At 59.0% G+C, this 12,747-nt stretch overlaps 1 protein-coding gene across 3 annotated transcripts in view; it reads left to right on the forward strand.

Annotated features, from left to right (window-relative positions):
* KCNJ12 (potassium inwardly rectifying channel subfamily J member 12) overlaps positions 1-12,747 on the forward strand; it is a 37,744-nt gene that overhangs the window by 15,697 nt on the left and 9,300 nt on the right. For 2 of the 3 annotated variants that reach the window (XM_070773247.1, XM_070773246.1), the window contains exon 2: positions 11,348-11,466. The gene's annotated coding sequence lies outside the window, so the exon portion shown is untranslated. Of the gene's footprint in view, positions 1-4,609; positions 4,696-11,347; positions 11,467-12,747 lie in introns of all 3 variants that reach the window. The other variant, XM_019981504.2, reaches the window with a different exon arrangement.

A 12,747-nucleotide genomic window follows, 5' to 3' on the forward strand; every position in this document is an offset into this window, starting at 1 on the left:
AGAGGGCAGGGTCGTCTGAGCAGAGATCCATGTGGACTTGGGGAGGAACCAAGTAGGGGCCTGAGGGGAGAGGCTGGGGTGGACGCTGCTCGCCGGGTCAGGTGTGTCAGGCTGCAATTGGGTTCACGTCTTTTTGGCGTGTGCCTTCATAGGAGTGGATTGCAGTGAACTGAGGAGCCCCTGAGCCCCGTGTTGCTGGGAGTCCAATAGCGTCACGTCGCCCACTCCAGACCCAAGTGGAGCCATGGGAACCCTGGGTCCCACAGGCCTGGCACACAGTAGGCACTCAGCGTGTGCTCACTTAAGGACCACAGTTGTGGACATGTGTATGCCCTGCAGTGCCCAGTCCCCCAGGCGTGGGCTCCCCAGGGAAGGGTGTGTCTGCCTGCTGCAGGGAGGGCAGAAAGGCAGGCAGGGGACAGGAGCCCCTCCTGTGGCACCCCTCAAAGGCTGCAGCTGCTCCAGTGGGAGGCGGGGGCCCAGCTGGCCCCCCACCCCCTAATCAGCCTGTCAGCACTGAGGAGCTGGCAGGAGCTCCCATCAGCACTATGCTGGTGGCTGGATCTGGAGGGAGTCCAAGCCACCTGGCTCCCCTTGGCCTGGGGTGCGGGTGCTGTGGGAGTGCAGGGTCTCATGGACCCCCACCCTCCTTTCTGTATCCCCATTCCTACAATACAGCATCCTCAGGGGGTAGAACCCAAGCAAATGGGTTCAGAGGGTAGGCTTGGGACCAGTCTTGTAGACAGGGTTAGGCTGTGAATGGATGGCCAGTGAGCAGGAGGGGTGCTTGGCTGTGTGTTCTGTGGCTGCGCAGAGCCGTGACTGTGGAGGGCACGTGTCTGAACGTGTAAGCAGGAGTGAGGAGCTCGTGCACTGTGACAGTGACACGGATTAGCCAGTGGTGCAGGTGGGGGAGAGCCATGCCACTGCGAGTACACAGCACCTGAGGCTTTGGGCCCCACTGCCCTGCGTGTTCTGCTCAGACCCTCAATAACATTTAGGTCCCAGTGCCTTCTGCTGTCCCCTGTCCTGCACTCTGTCCCAGCACCTCCCTAGCTCATGGGTTTTCTGACCCCGTCACCTCTCCACCTCTCTCCCCAGCTGCAGGGAGGACAGGCTCCGGGGTCTCAGGAAAGCATGCTCCTGGAAGCTTCTGCTGCCTGGGGCTTTCGTAGGTGTTGATGCGTGGCTTCCCTGAGGTGACCTCGGCAGGTGCCAGTGCTCTTCTTACCCCATTTACAGAGGAAGGCATGAGGCTCAGAGGGGTTTGGGGACTTTATGGGGCCTGAGGTGCCCCCTCTGAGCCTCTGTCTAGAAGTCTGGCTGTGGCTGATAGAGTAGCCTTCAGAAGCCCGGCTTCAGGGCCCCAAATGGTCTGTCCCCACATCCCTGGCTACTTTCAGGGCCGGCCTGCTCACCTCGCCCCCATGCTGGCCTTGCTCATGGGCACAGAGTCTCTGCAACTCCCTGCCTTTGTGCCAGGCCTGGCGCCTCTTCTTCTTTGCTTATGGGGCCATCACTGTCTGCTGGCTGTTAACCTGGTGTCAGGACCTTTAATGCCCCTCTGGGGGCCTGAGACCCCTGAACCGGTGACCTATCAATAGGAGGTGGAGGCCTGAGTGGCAGGAGGCTGGTAGACCCTGGACAGTTAGGACCCCCTGCCCTTCCTTCCACAGCTGATGGCTGAGTGCCCACTGCCAGGTGCTGGGCTTGTCCCTACAATCCACTATACAGAGCAGGCCTCAGAGACCCGATGCAGCCTCCAGGTACCTCCTGCTCCACCTTCCAGCCTCCACGTCTCCACTGAGGGCCTACACTGGGGCTAGAATGTGGCTTCCCTAAGCTCGGGGCTGGGAGTGCCACCAGGGCTCAAGGGGGCTGTTGCCATTGCTGGTCACAGCCCACATGGTCTTCAGTGTTCAGAGGCCACCTTCCTGTGCCTCAGTTTCTTCTGATGTCAAAGCAAGACTCTTGGGAGGCTTAAGGGAGAGCATCGAGATAAAGTCCTGGTGGGCCTGCACACTCATTTCTGGTTCTGCACACAGACATCAGCCCTCGCTCCTGCCCAGCATTGTGCTGGGCGACTCCAGCACAATCAGGTCCAGAAGCTCAGGACACCTAGTGTGGCCAGGGTTTGTGTGACACAAAGAAACCCAGGGGCCATGGAGGGCAGGGGGTGACCCCAGACCCAGGCCAAGGGATGAGGCAGAAGCTGCCAGCGGCTGGCACCCTGCCAGCGGGGGCTGCTGGGGTTCAGCATTGCAAGAGGCAAACCCTCGGAAAACGCGTGCTCATCTTCTTTCCAGAAACTCTTTCTAGGCCGTGCTGGGGCCACAGAAAAGGGCTGCATGGACATGCTCGAGGATTCCTGGGGCCTGGCAGGCCTGCAAACAGACCATGAAGGCACAGCATGGCCAGTGCTGGAGTGAGTGGGTCCCTCCTGCTGTCCCCCTGGTGCCTGGCACAGAAATGCTGCTGCTGCTCATGATGGTGATGGTGGTCACTCTTCTCTAGGCTCTTTATGAACTTGTCGGTCCTCAAAGCAGTCACATCTGAATGCCCGCACAGTACAGATGGGGAACGAGGCCCTGAGAGGCCAGTGACCTGCCCAGGGCCTGGCCTCGTCTGACCTGCATCCCTAGGATTGCACGTAGTCGGCACTCAGGCAGGGCTGTGGACTGGCTGGGGGAGAGTAGGAAGGGGCTGTGCCCTGTGTCCGGGGCACTGCGGGCCCTCACTGGGCCCCCGAGGGGAGGCCCAGGTGGAGGTGTCCCTCAGGGGTGTCTGCTGCCCCGGCTTTGGGGTCGAGTGGAATGAGGAGCTGTTTGGCTCTCAGGCGCTTGCTGAAGCCGGAGCGGAGTCCGTCACACACCTGGACAGGCCTGCAGGAAGGCAGGGAGACCATGGCTCAGAGGGGCTGCCAGGTGCCTAGACATGCAACCAAGTAGTCAGAGATGGAATTTGAGCCCAGAACTGGCACACTGCAAAGCCCATGCAGCTCTGTGGGTCGCAGGTGGGCTGCTTCCCGCTTTGCAAACGTCAACATGAAAGCCTACTCTGTGGCCACAAGCGGAGCGGTGACTGTGAAGGCCCAGTGCTTGGCCCCACGTCTCAAGGGCACAGCCCCTCTAGAGGGCCTGTCTGCACCTGTCTTACAGATGAGGACACTGAGGCTCTGAGAGGGGCCTGGACTGCCTTTCGGTAGCCAGAGTTCTAGCTGGCTCAGTTCCCAGGGTCTCAGGAGAAGCCAGAGATTACGGGATGCCTAGGGGATGGGCAAGGGATTCCCGGAATCCCCCATCCAGTGCCGCTGTGGCCTAGTGAGGGGCCCCTTGTCTGTGAGGGTGATGGTCAGAGGTTAGCAGTAGGATGCCAAGCCTCTTCACACTGTCCCTGTGCTGACAGCTGGGCCCTTGGAGGCACCAGAGCCCGGCAAGCTGGCCTCCACAGCTGTTTGGAAGGTGGGCTGGGTGTTGAGGCAGGGCCACCTCGCAGGGTGAAGGGCCCCCACATGGCTTCTGCTTCAGGTAGCAGTGGGGACTGGCTATGCTGAGCCATTCTCTCCCCCTGGAGGTTGCTCCCTGCATGCACCGGAGGGTCACCAGGGCATTGCCTGGGGCACATTACCAGGCAGGGTCATATGTCTGGCTTTCCTTCCTGGCTGCATGACCATGGGCAAGTCCCTTCACCTCTCTGAGCCTTAGTTTCCTCTTCTGTAAAACAGGAATCGTAATGAGTCTCCCGCCTCTGGGACTCAACTGGGGAGGTCTGTGCTGTGCAGCGAAGGCCCAGGTTTGGGGGCGGCCTGGCAGGGGGTTCGTCCCCAGCTCTCGGTCTTAGAGCTCTCGGCCTTGGAGAAGCCACTTTAGCTCTCAGCTTCCTTATCTGCCCGCTGGGGACAGCAGCAGACCCTACCTCAAAGGGCTTTCTCAGGACGCAGTGAGCAGGCAGGGCAAAGCCCCTGTAGCTGTGAGCGGAGGTCTGGCCCAGGCTCCTGAGCAGAGTGTGCACACCTCGACTCTGCCTGACGCTGCCGGGTGGCTGCCTGCGGGGAGCGGCGCCCGGCTGGTTCCGTCTGATGAGATATAAATAGCGGGCAATGTTTGCGAGCAAGGATCCGCCTCCCTCCCCAGCCGGCAGGGCAGCGAGGCTGACGAGCTGGTCGTGGGGACGGGAAAGGGACGGGAGCTCGTGAATAAATCATCACACGACCCGGGTTAGTGCCCCGGCCTCAAGGCGGCGGTGCAGTTAGCGCCTCAACAGGCGGGAGAGGGTGACGCGTGCGGCTTGGCCCAGCGGCCCTGATGTGCCTGGCGTCTGGAGCGCCCTCTTCTGGGGCCTGGTGAACCTGCAGGGCGGCCCCACCCAGTCCCCGTCCCTGCCTGCTGCCTTCCCAGGTGGACTCCCCGGTCTCCGAAGGGACCCCACACCACGGACTGTCTGCCCACTGGGTCGAGCACTCGTGTCCTGGCTCTGGCAGCCCTCACTGGCTCAAGGACAGACAGGCCAGGCTGCGACTGGAGCCTGGGCCAAGCCTGGCCCTCTCAGCCCTCCTGCTCCTCTTTGTGTTCAGTGGTTTGATTTTTTTTTTCTCTTCTTTTGAACCAAGGCGCCCCAGCTTAGCCAGCTCCTGCCCCATTACCAGGGTGACCAGGACAGCCATATCCTTCACCCCACAGCTGCACCCAGGGTCAGGTGACGGACTTCAGTGCATGCACATGCATGTAGCCTGAACATGTGTGCATGGCTATGTCACACCGCCTACACACGTGTGTACACACAGCTCACACATACAGATACACGCGTGCAAGAACAGACACTTGGAGACTCACCCCATGGTGTCCAGCCCTGATGTGATGGAGGCACAGATGTGCCCTCGTGAGGACACAGCCCAGGCCCCTTTGCTGATGTTCCCAGAGGAGCAGGGGTGTGTAGACACGCACTGGTCAGTGTGTGAGCTTTGTTCCTCATGCCCTGGTCTCTGCATGAGCGCCACCTCTGGCCACGCAGCTGTGTGATGAACCACAGCACCCTGTCTCCCGGCCACTGCAGCCTCCAGCTCCCAGAGCACCTGCTTCCAGCTGCTGTCCTTCTCTGGTCACCTCCCAAGTAAACTGCCTGCTCCCAAACCCTCCACTCTAGATCTGTTTCTGGGGAAACAGACTTGGGCCACGTGCGTGCATACTCTGACGCTCCTGGAGTCACACACACCACACCCCAGGCCGTCTGTCCACGCAGGATGTATGCACATGTGTGTGCATACCTTGGTGTGCTGGACTGGGGTCTGGGCACTGTGCGTAGACTACCAGGCAGGCAGTAGGACTGGGTCCCTTTCACAGATCTGGAAATGAGACAGAGATTAGTCATAGAAACACGTAGCTCAGATGTAGAGGAGGGCAGGCCGGAGCCAGCGAGGCCGGGACCGCGTGCAGGAGGACTCCCCAGCCCCGGCCGCTGGCAGCACTGACGGTGCAGATGAAGGCGGGAGCAGCCTCCGCATCCCTTGGCTTCTGGTCATGGGCCCCAGCCCCTGGGTACACACGGCCTCTCCAGGATGTCCGGCCTGAGGATGGCACTGACTAGCCTGTAGCCTTGGGGCACTGTATTCTATCTCTGACCCTGTTGCTTCCTCTTGGGGCAGAGTCTCAGGATTGTTGAAAGGTGCACACAGTTGGTGCTAAATAAAAGTTCCAGGTAGGAGAAAGCTTTTCCTGGGGCTCTCAGGGGCCACCTTTCCTGCTCTTGGGGAAACCACCCCCACAATCTACCTCATCTTCCTGGGCACAGGCTCAGAGAGGGCCAGTGGCTCAAGGCCACGCAGCACAGCAGGGCCTAATACGGTCCAGACCCCATGCCCCTGCCCCCTAGTCTTGGGCTCTGCAGCCCCTGGCCTCCCACAGTACTGGTTTGCCATGAAGGAGAGGCAGCCGGGGAAAGCTTCCTGTAGGAGGCAGTCCTTAGCCCTTTGGAGAAAACTGTGGTTTTTCCTGGAGACATCTGGGCCAGACATGTGGTCAGTGCCTGAGTCTTGGTTTCCGTCGCCCTGAATCTGGACTCCAGTGATTCCTGCCCAGCTCTGGGTGGACCAGCTGTGTGACCCTGGGCATGGTGCTCACCCTCTCTGAGCCCCAGTCTGTTGTGACTATCCGAAGGAACCATAGTGTGAATGGAAGTAACATGTGTCACAGTGTCCACGTAGGTGCACAGTTCCAGTTGTTAGGGTTGGAAAAGCCTCTGTGGTGGAGGCCAGTGTGAGGCTGTGTGGGTCAGAGGGTCAGACGCCCTCTAGCTTGCTGCCTTGCCACCCTGAGCCTCAGTCTCCTCGAGCAAGGCAGGATGTGGGAGCATTTCCTCCAAAAGCCATTTCTGGGGCGTGGATTGTTCTTACTGCTGGCAGATGAGAAAGAGGAGGCTCGGGTGCCCCGGCACACGCAGCTCTAGCCCCGCTGCCTCCCTCCAGCTCGTTGAGCACATGGAGCAACATCCCAGCCTCAAGGTCTTTGTCCTTTCGCATATTTCCAAGAACGCTGCTGTCTCAAGTCACGTGTCGCCCCCTCAGAGAGGTCTTCCTGTGCCTACTTTGCTTCAGGTATGACTCGGTTCTTTCTTCCCCAGCATGGTTTTTGTCTGCCTTGCCCCCACGCAGTCTTGGCCCTGAGCACCGTGTCTGCATACAGTGGAGGCCCAGGCGCTGTCTGCCGAAGGAGTGAATGCCCCGTCCGTCGAGCAGGCGGAGCCCAAGGCCTCGCTTGTGCTCCTGGAGCCCAGCTCTCCAGAAGATCCTGAGTGGAATGATGGGTCTTCCGGAAGCCCACCCTATTTTCCCGGCCTCCTGATCTCCGAGCACAGCTTCCGGCCCATCCCAGGGTGAACCCTGGACCTCAGAGGTCTGTCAGGCCTTCCTAGTGAATCTTCTGTTCCCAAAATAAAGCCATATTTACAAGATGAGGACGGGGAGAAGAGGAAAGCTGAGAAAACAAGTGTCCCTCTGCTCCTGTAGCAAGCGTCCAGGTCCACGGGGCACTGAGGCCAGGAGTCAAGCTGTGTCCTGCCTGACCTTTGCCTGGAAGGCCTCACACTGCGCCCAGCCTGCCGTGAAGCAAGGTGGTCCTCAGTCAGGAGGACTCCTTAGGGAGGAGGTGGCTGGATGCAGAGGGACAGAGGCCAGGTCATGGGTGCGGGGCTTGGATCTGCTGCTCAGGGCCTGGTGTTGGTGGACACAATGCTTCTCTCTGCAACTTACTTCCTCCTTGCTCAAAGACACGTGGGCCATCTCACCTGGACTGTTCCTGGGTGCAGTGCCGGGCACTCAGCAGAAGCTAGACATTCAATTCCAGGGCTCTAAGAAACGTGCTGCCGGGACCTGGCAGGGAGCAGCAGGGGACCCAGGGAAATCTTGAAAGGCTTCCTAGAGGAGGCATCCTTGGAATTTGAAAGATGAAACGCAGAGCAGGGTTTTCCGAGGTGAGGGCCCAGCCCAGGCTGCGGCTCTGGGTGTGGACACTCCTGAGACGCCCCCCACTGAGGATGGGGGGTTCACACTCCCACTGTGTCCTTTTCTCTTGTTGATTTATAAGAACCCTTTATATACTAAGTATATCAGCCCTTTCTATAGCAAACGTATCATTTACTGTCCATTTTGCTTATAATGCATTTTAATAAGCAACATCACGAATATTTTTATGGTGGCCAATTTTCCAGCCTTTTGTTTCGTGGCCTTTCACATCCCAGGGCGTTCCTTGCCCCTTTGTCTCAGGTCTCTGCTCTGCTGTGCACACTTAGAAACTGTTTGAGACTTAAGTTGAAGATTGATAAATTACAGCTGTAAGGAAAACGGACACCACGGTGCCTTTGCTCACCGCATGGTCCCTCCCGCCCTATCTGCTCTCCCCTTCCTGCTTGGAGTGAAGTCCAGTCCAGGCCCTCCATGAAGGGACCTGTGACCCTCCCAGGGTGAGTCAGAGGCTCAGAGATGAGGTGGTGGGGAGGTGTGGGGGAACCAGGGTATTTCCAGCTCCATGTACTAAACTGATGAAACCCATCATGACCACATGAAATAGATAACGTTATTCATCCCATCTCACTGGTGAGAAAACTGGGCTCAGAGAGTTATGACTTGCTCAAGGCCATCCAGGAAGGGACAGAGACAAGATTGGAATGCAAGCCATACTGCCTCTGGTTTTATACTTTCAAACTCTTCTCTGGCGCCCATTGCTCTTGGGGCCAAGTCCAAACTCATTAAAATAACGTGCAGGGCCTCTCGGCACCTCTGCTTCTACACATCGGTGTGAAGTGCACAGGCACTCAGCGCCTCGTCTTCCTGCTTTTAGGGTCTCTTTCTCCACCCTGCTCAGCCCCAAATCTTTAGGATCCTGAATGCAGGTGCTGGAAGGGCCAGCCCCCTCACATGTAGTAGGAACAGAGTTCAGAGTTGGGCGAGCTTTGCCCAAGGCCTAGTGTGTGAGGAGCAGAGCCAATGTGCACCCTGCTCTCTGGGACCCCGAGTGCTCCTGGCAGTGTGTGGTCAGTCTGAGCTGGGCCCTCTCCAGGGAGTCCCCTGCCCCTGACTGGGTCATATTCCTCCCATGGCCTCCAAAGGCTCTGACCATGTCTCTGATCCTGCCTGTTGTGGCTGCTACCTAGCTCGCTGTCTTCCTGCTTGATGAAGTGCCCCTTGTAGACAAACCCTGCCGGTCCACCACAGAGCCCCTGGTGCCCAGCTGAGTCCAGCAGTGAGCGAGCGCTCAGGAAAGTTTGCCTCCCAGAGGGAGGTCCAGAGAGGGATGGGGGCCTGCCCTAGGTCACACAGTGAGTTTGAGCAGAGCTGGGGGCCCCATGAGTAATCCCAAGATCCCCCAGGCCCCACTTGGTCCCGGGACCCAAGGAGGCCCAGGGATGGGGCAGTGTCTGTAATGGCCACTCTAGCAAAGGGCACAAGGAGTCTTGGTCCTCTGCTGCTTCCAGGGGCCCGGGGCCAAGGACACCCTGTCTCCCTTCTGCTCCTACTCCTCGTGGAAGGATGTTCTCAAGATAAAAATACCCTCGGAAGTATTTCCTGGTGCCTGGCGTGACCTGTCTTCCACACTGGGGGCCAGAACTTCCTGCCCTGGCTTCACCTCAGGGCTCAGAGAGTGGACATTTATCCCTCCTGGCCGCTTGGTTCAGCCTAGCCTTGTGGTCAGTGCATCCAGCCCCTGTCTCCAGGCCGTGGTATCTGAGGGGCCTGAGGGGTTGTGGTCGCTGTGGTTCCTGTAGCCGGCACTTACTGGCACCCTTGCCAGAGATGACACCCTGGGCACAGAGCTGGGGGGTGGGGGCAGGGCGGCCAGACCCAACCCCTGCAGAGCTCAGGGCTCTCCTGCTTCAGTGCCTGTTGGGTGCGTCCTGAGAGCAACAGACCGGGCCACACAGGAGGTGTCGTCCTCTTAGAACCCTGGGATGGCCGGCATTTACTGGGCGTCTGCTGTGCTGGACACCCTCTTTGTAGCCTCCCCATTTTGCAGATGAGAAGCCTGAGGCCCAGGGAAGTTCCCACTGGGAGCTAGGGGGTGATCAGGCCTCGAATGCAGGGCTGAGGCTCGCTGGTCCCCGAGCCCCACCCTCCAGGGGAGGCTGTCGTTGGTGAGGACGGTGACTGTGGTGGTGGAGCCGTGTGGTGCCCAGCTGGTGCCCAGTGCACTTCCCCCATGGCATTGGAGCAAGGCTGAGCAGCAAGGGGAAGGGTCCTGCCCCTGACTGACAGGATGGTCCTGGGGGGAAAGCAGAGGGCTCCCCTCCCTTGCTGGGAGGCTGAGGGACAGTCTCGCTGTCAGGTCAGGTCATCCCTGTCAGCTGAAGACCCTGCCCCTGCTCTGACCTTCCCTGTTCAGGACTGTGGACCCCCCCTCAGGAATATGTTTAGTGAACCTCCGACGGTTGGGGGTCACATCTGTCTCATGGGCCGTGGCCACTGCAGGGGAAGATGGAGCGCTGGGCTCTTGTCCCTGAGCTGCCACTCACCGTGTGTCTTTGTGAGCCGGGGCAAGTCCCTGCTCTGCTCAAAGGCTCTGTCTCCTCCTTCTGGAGCTGGTTTGCTTCCCTCACAGGAGAAAGCCCGTTTTAGGGAGCAGGGAGGCAGAGGCTGAGAGCCCGGGGAAGGCAGGCCGAATGACCCCAGCAAGTGGGAGGCAGGCGCTCCTCCGTCTGCCCTCCCCATGGCCAGATGTCATCTCCCCTGCTCAGAGTTCCAGCTCTCGGTGACCTCGCCCTGCTCAGCCTCAGTTTTCCCATCTATCCCTCAGGGTGGGCTGTGAAGGTTGGAGTATCAGTGAGGCAAGGAACCCAGCACCCAGGGCCACACACAGTGGGTGTCCACTCCAGGAGAAGGACAAGAGGTCAGAGGCCCCGGAACTAGTCCTCTCTCAAAAGTCCAGCTGCCTGTTGGGAGTCTGGGGTCGAGCCTCCATCGTTCTTAGAGGGGCCAATGGCAAGGCCCCTGGCTGCTGCTTTGGGAACCATGAGGGATGGGGAAGCAGGGGGCTGAGGGCTGGGTGTCTTGAGGTGAGCCTGGAGTGAAGGGAGACCAGCCAGGCCACCTCCTAAAAGCATGAGCAGGTGCCCCGAGCCAGGAAGTGACTCAGCCAAGGTCATACAGCTGGTGAGAGGCAGAGTTGCAACTGAAACTGGGTTTGTATGCTTCTAAACCCACCACTGGCGTTGCCTGAGAAGGCTTGTGATACGGGGCTGACTCACCACCAGTTCCCTTAATCCCAGCTGGAAGATCCAGCGTGACTGTGGATGCCCGCCAATGGTAGCTGCGAGAGAGTGGCCTGCATGGGCACTGTGGCCAGAGGACATCTCAGGTGGACTCGCCTCCAAAGACTCCCCAATGCCCCCTTCCCCCTGCCCAGACCTCATGGTGTGCTGCAGAGGAAGGCAGGGGCTGTCCGCTCACAGCGGGGCCTGTGGTTGGTGTGCTGAAGGCTCTGCAGCTAGCCAGGTGCGCAAGCCACACCCTGAGGGCCTCTGACCTGAGGAGGTGCCCCGTCTCTGCAGCAGGAGCAGCAGCGGCTCCGACTTCATAGGGTTCCAACGTCGTGAGGCTTGCCTGAGTTGGTGTCTGTGAAGCGCCTACCAAGTGGCTGGCATGCAATGGGCATTCAGTAACTGTCAGCAGTCACCTTCTCTGGGGGCCCGCATCGGACTGCCTTTCTCTGGTTCTGAAGGGTTGTTATGAACAGACTCACAGGGTCCTCCACCTTCCACGGGATCCTGGGAAAGCAAACAGAAATGGGGGTTTGTGTGGGAGTTGATGACTGTTGAGCTCCCCCCAGCAAGGAGAATGGTAACTGTGCTCTGTCACCTTCAGGGTCTTCCAGCCGCTGAGGCCTCTCCAGCCGGTGGGGCAATGGCAGCCACAGCTAATGCAGCCTTGAAGACGGTCACTTGCTTGGTGAGCACCGTTACTTAGAAGATAGGGCTCCAGAGGTAAGATTGGGGCACGGGTGTCCACCTGTCTACCCAGTCATCCTTCCATCCAGACACTCATCTCTTTACCCACCTGCCCATCCACCCAGCTATGTGACCTCTCGTCCACCCTCTATCCATCATCCATCCATCTAACTCTTCATCCACCTACCCAACCCATCCAGCCATCCTTCCATCCATTCACCTCCCCCGCCAGCTATCCAGTCACCCATTCATCCATCCATCCACCCACCCACCCACCCATCCATAGATTCATCTGTCCATCTGTCCTTCCACTCATTCATCCATCCACTCAAACATCCATTCACCCACTCTGTCCATCTGTCCATCCATCTGCTCAGTCCATCCGTCCATCCACTAATGCACTCAAACATCCATCCACCCAACTCATCCAGACCTTTCTCACCCACCTAACTGACCCACCCCTCTAGTCATCCTCCATCCATCCATCCACATGTCAGCCCCGTTTATCCATCTACACGCTTGACCACCCATCGGTACATGCAACGGTCTCCTCATTCATTGATTCATCCATGCCTCTGTTCAGCAGCTTATTCCTTTGTCCTGTCTGAGCAGCAAACATTTACTGGGTGCCCGCTCTGTTCCAGGCCTTCCTCAATCTCTCTGGACTTCTGAGATTGGCCAGAGATGGGGCCAAGGCAAAACCAACTCTCACACAAGGTGGAAAAGCACCTTCTGGTCCTGACAGAAGAAGCCCAGGGCCAGAGAATCTAAAAGGGCCTCAAGGAAGTGGTGGGCTTCCACTGATTCCTAACCGATGGATTTCCAGCATTCCCATTAGCTGTGATTTGGAGACTGGACCACGTGGGGCGAGGGTCACCACAGGAACATCCATAAGGAGCCTGTTGCAGTGTCCAGATAGCAATGCCTGGACAGGAGGGGTCTGTGGGCAAGGAGGGGGAGGATGGCTTTGATCATTCAGGAGATAAAATGCACAGGACCTGGGGAGGGAGTGGATTTGGGGGCTGAAGAGGAGGGAGGAGGCCAGGCTTGTTGACTGGGGTGACTGGGGAAATGGTTGGGCTGCCCAGTGACCTCACAGGGTGCGGGGGGTGTGAGGAAAGAAGGAGACTGAGGGGGGAGGTAGGGGGAAGGGGGTCAGCTTTGGAGAGGAGGAGGAGCCTGTTGGCTCTGCGGTGCTGGGAGGACGTAGAGGGCGTGGGCTCAGGGTTGGGAGTCCCTGCTGCGGAGCAGCCCAGAGGCCTGAGGAAGGCCCAGGCCTGAGGGGCCCTGCGAGCTTGGTAGAGCAGGTTCCCCAAG

This window comes from Bos indicus, chromosome 19, assembly GCF_029378745.1.
Source record: "Bos indicus isolate NIAB-ARS_2022 breed Sahiwal x Tharparkar chromosome 19, NIAB-ARS_B.indTharparkar_mat_pri_1.0, whole genome shotgun sequence".
NCBI classification, from domain to species: domain Eukaryota; kingdom Metazoa; phylum Chordata; class Mammalia; order Artiodactyla; family Bovidae; genus Bos; species Bos indicus.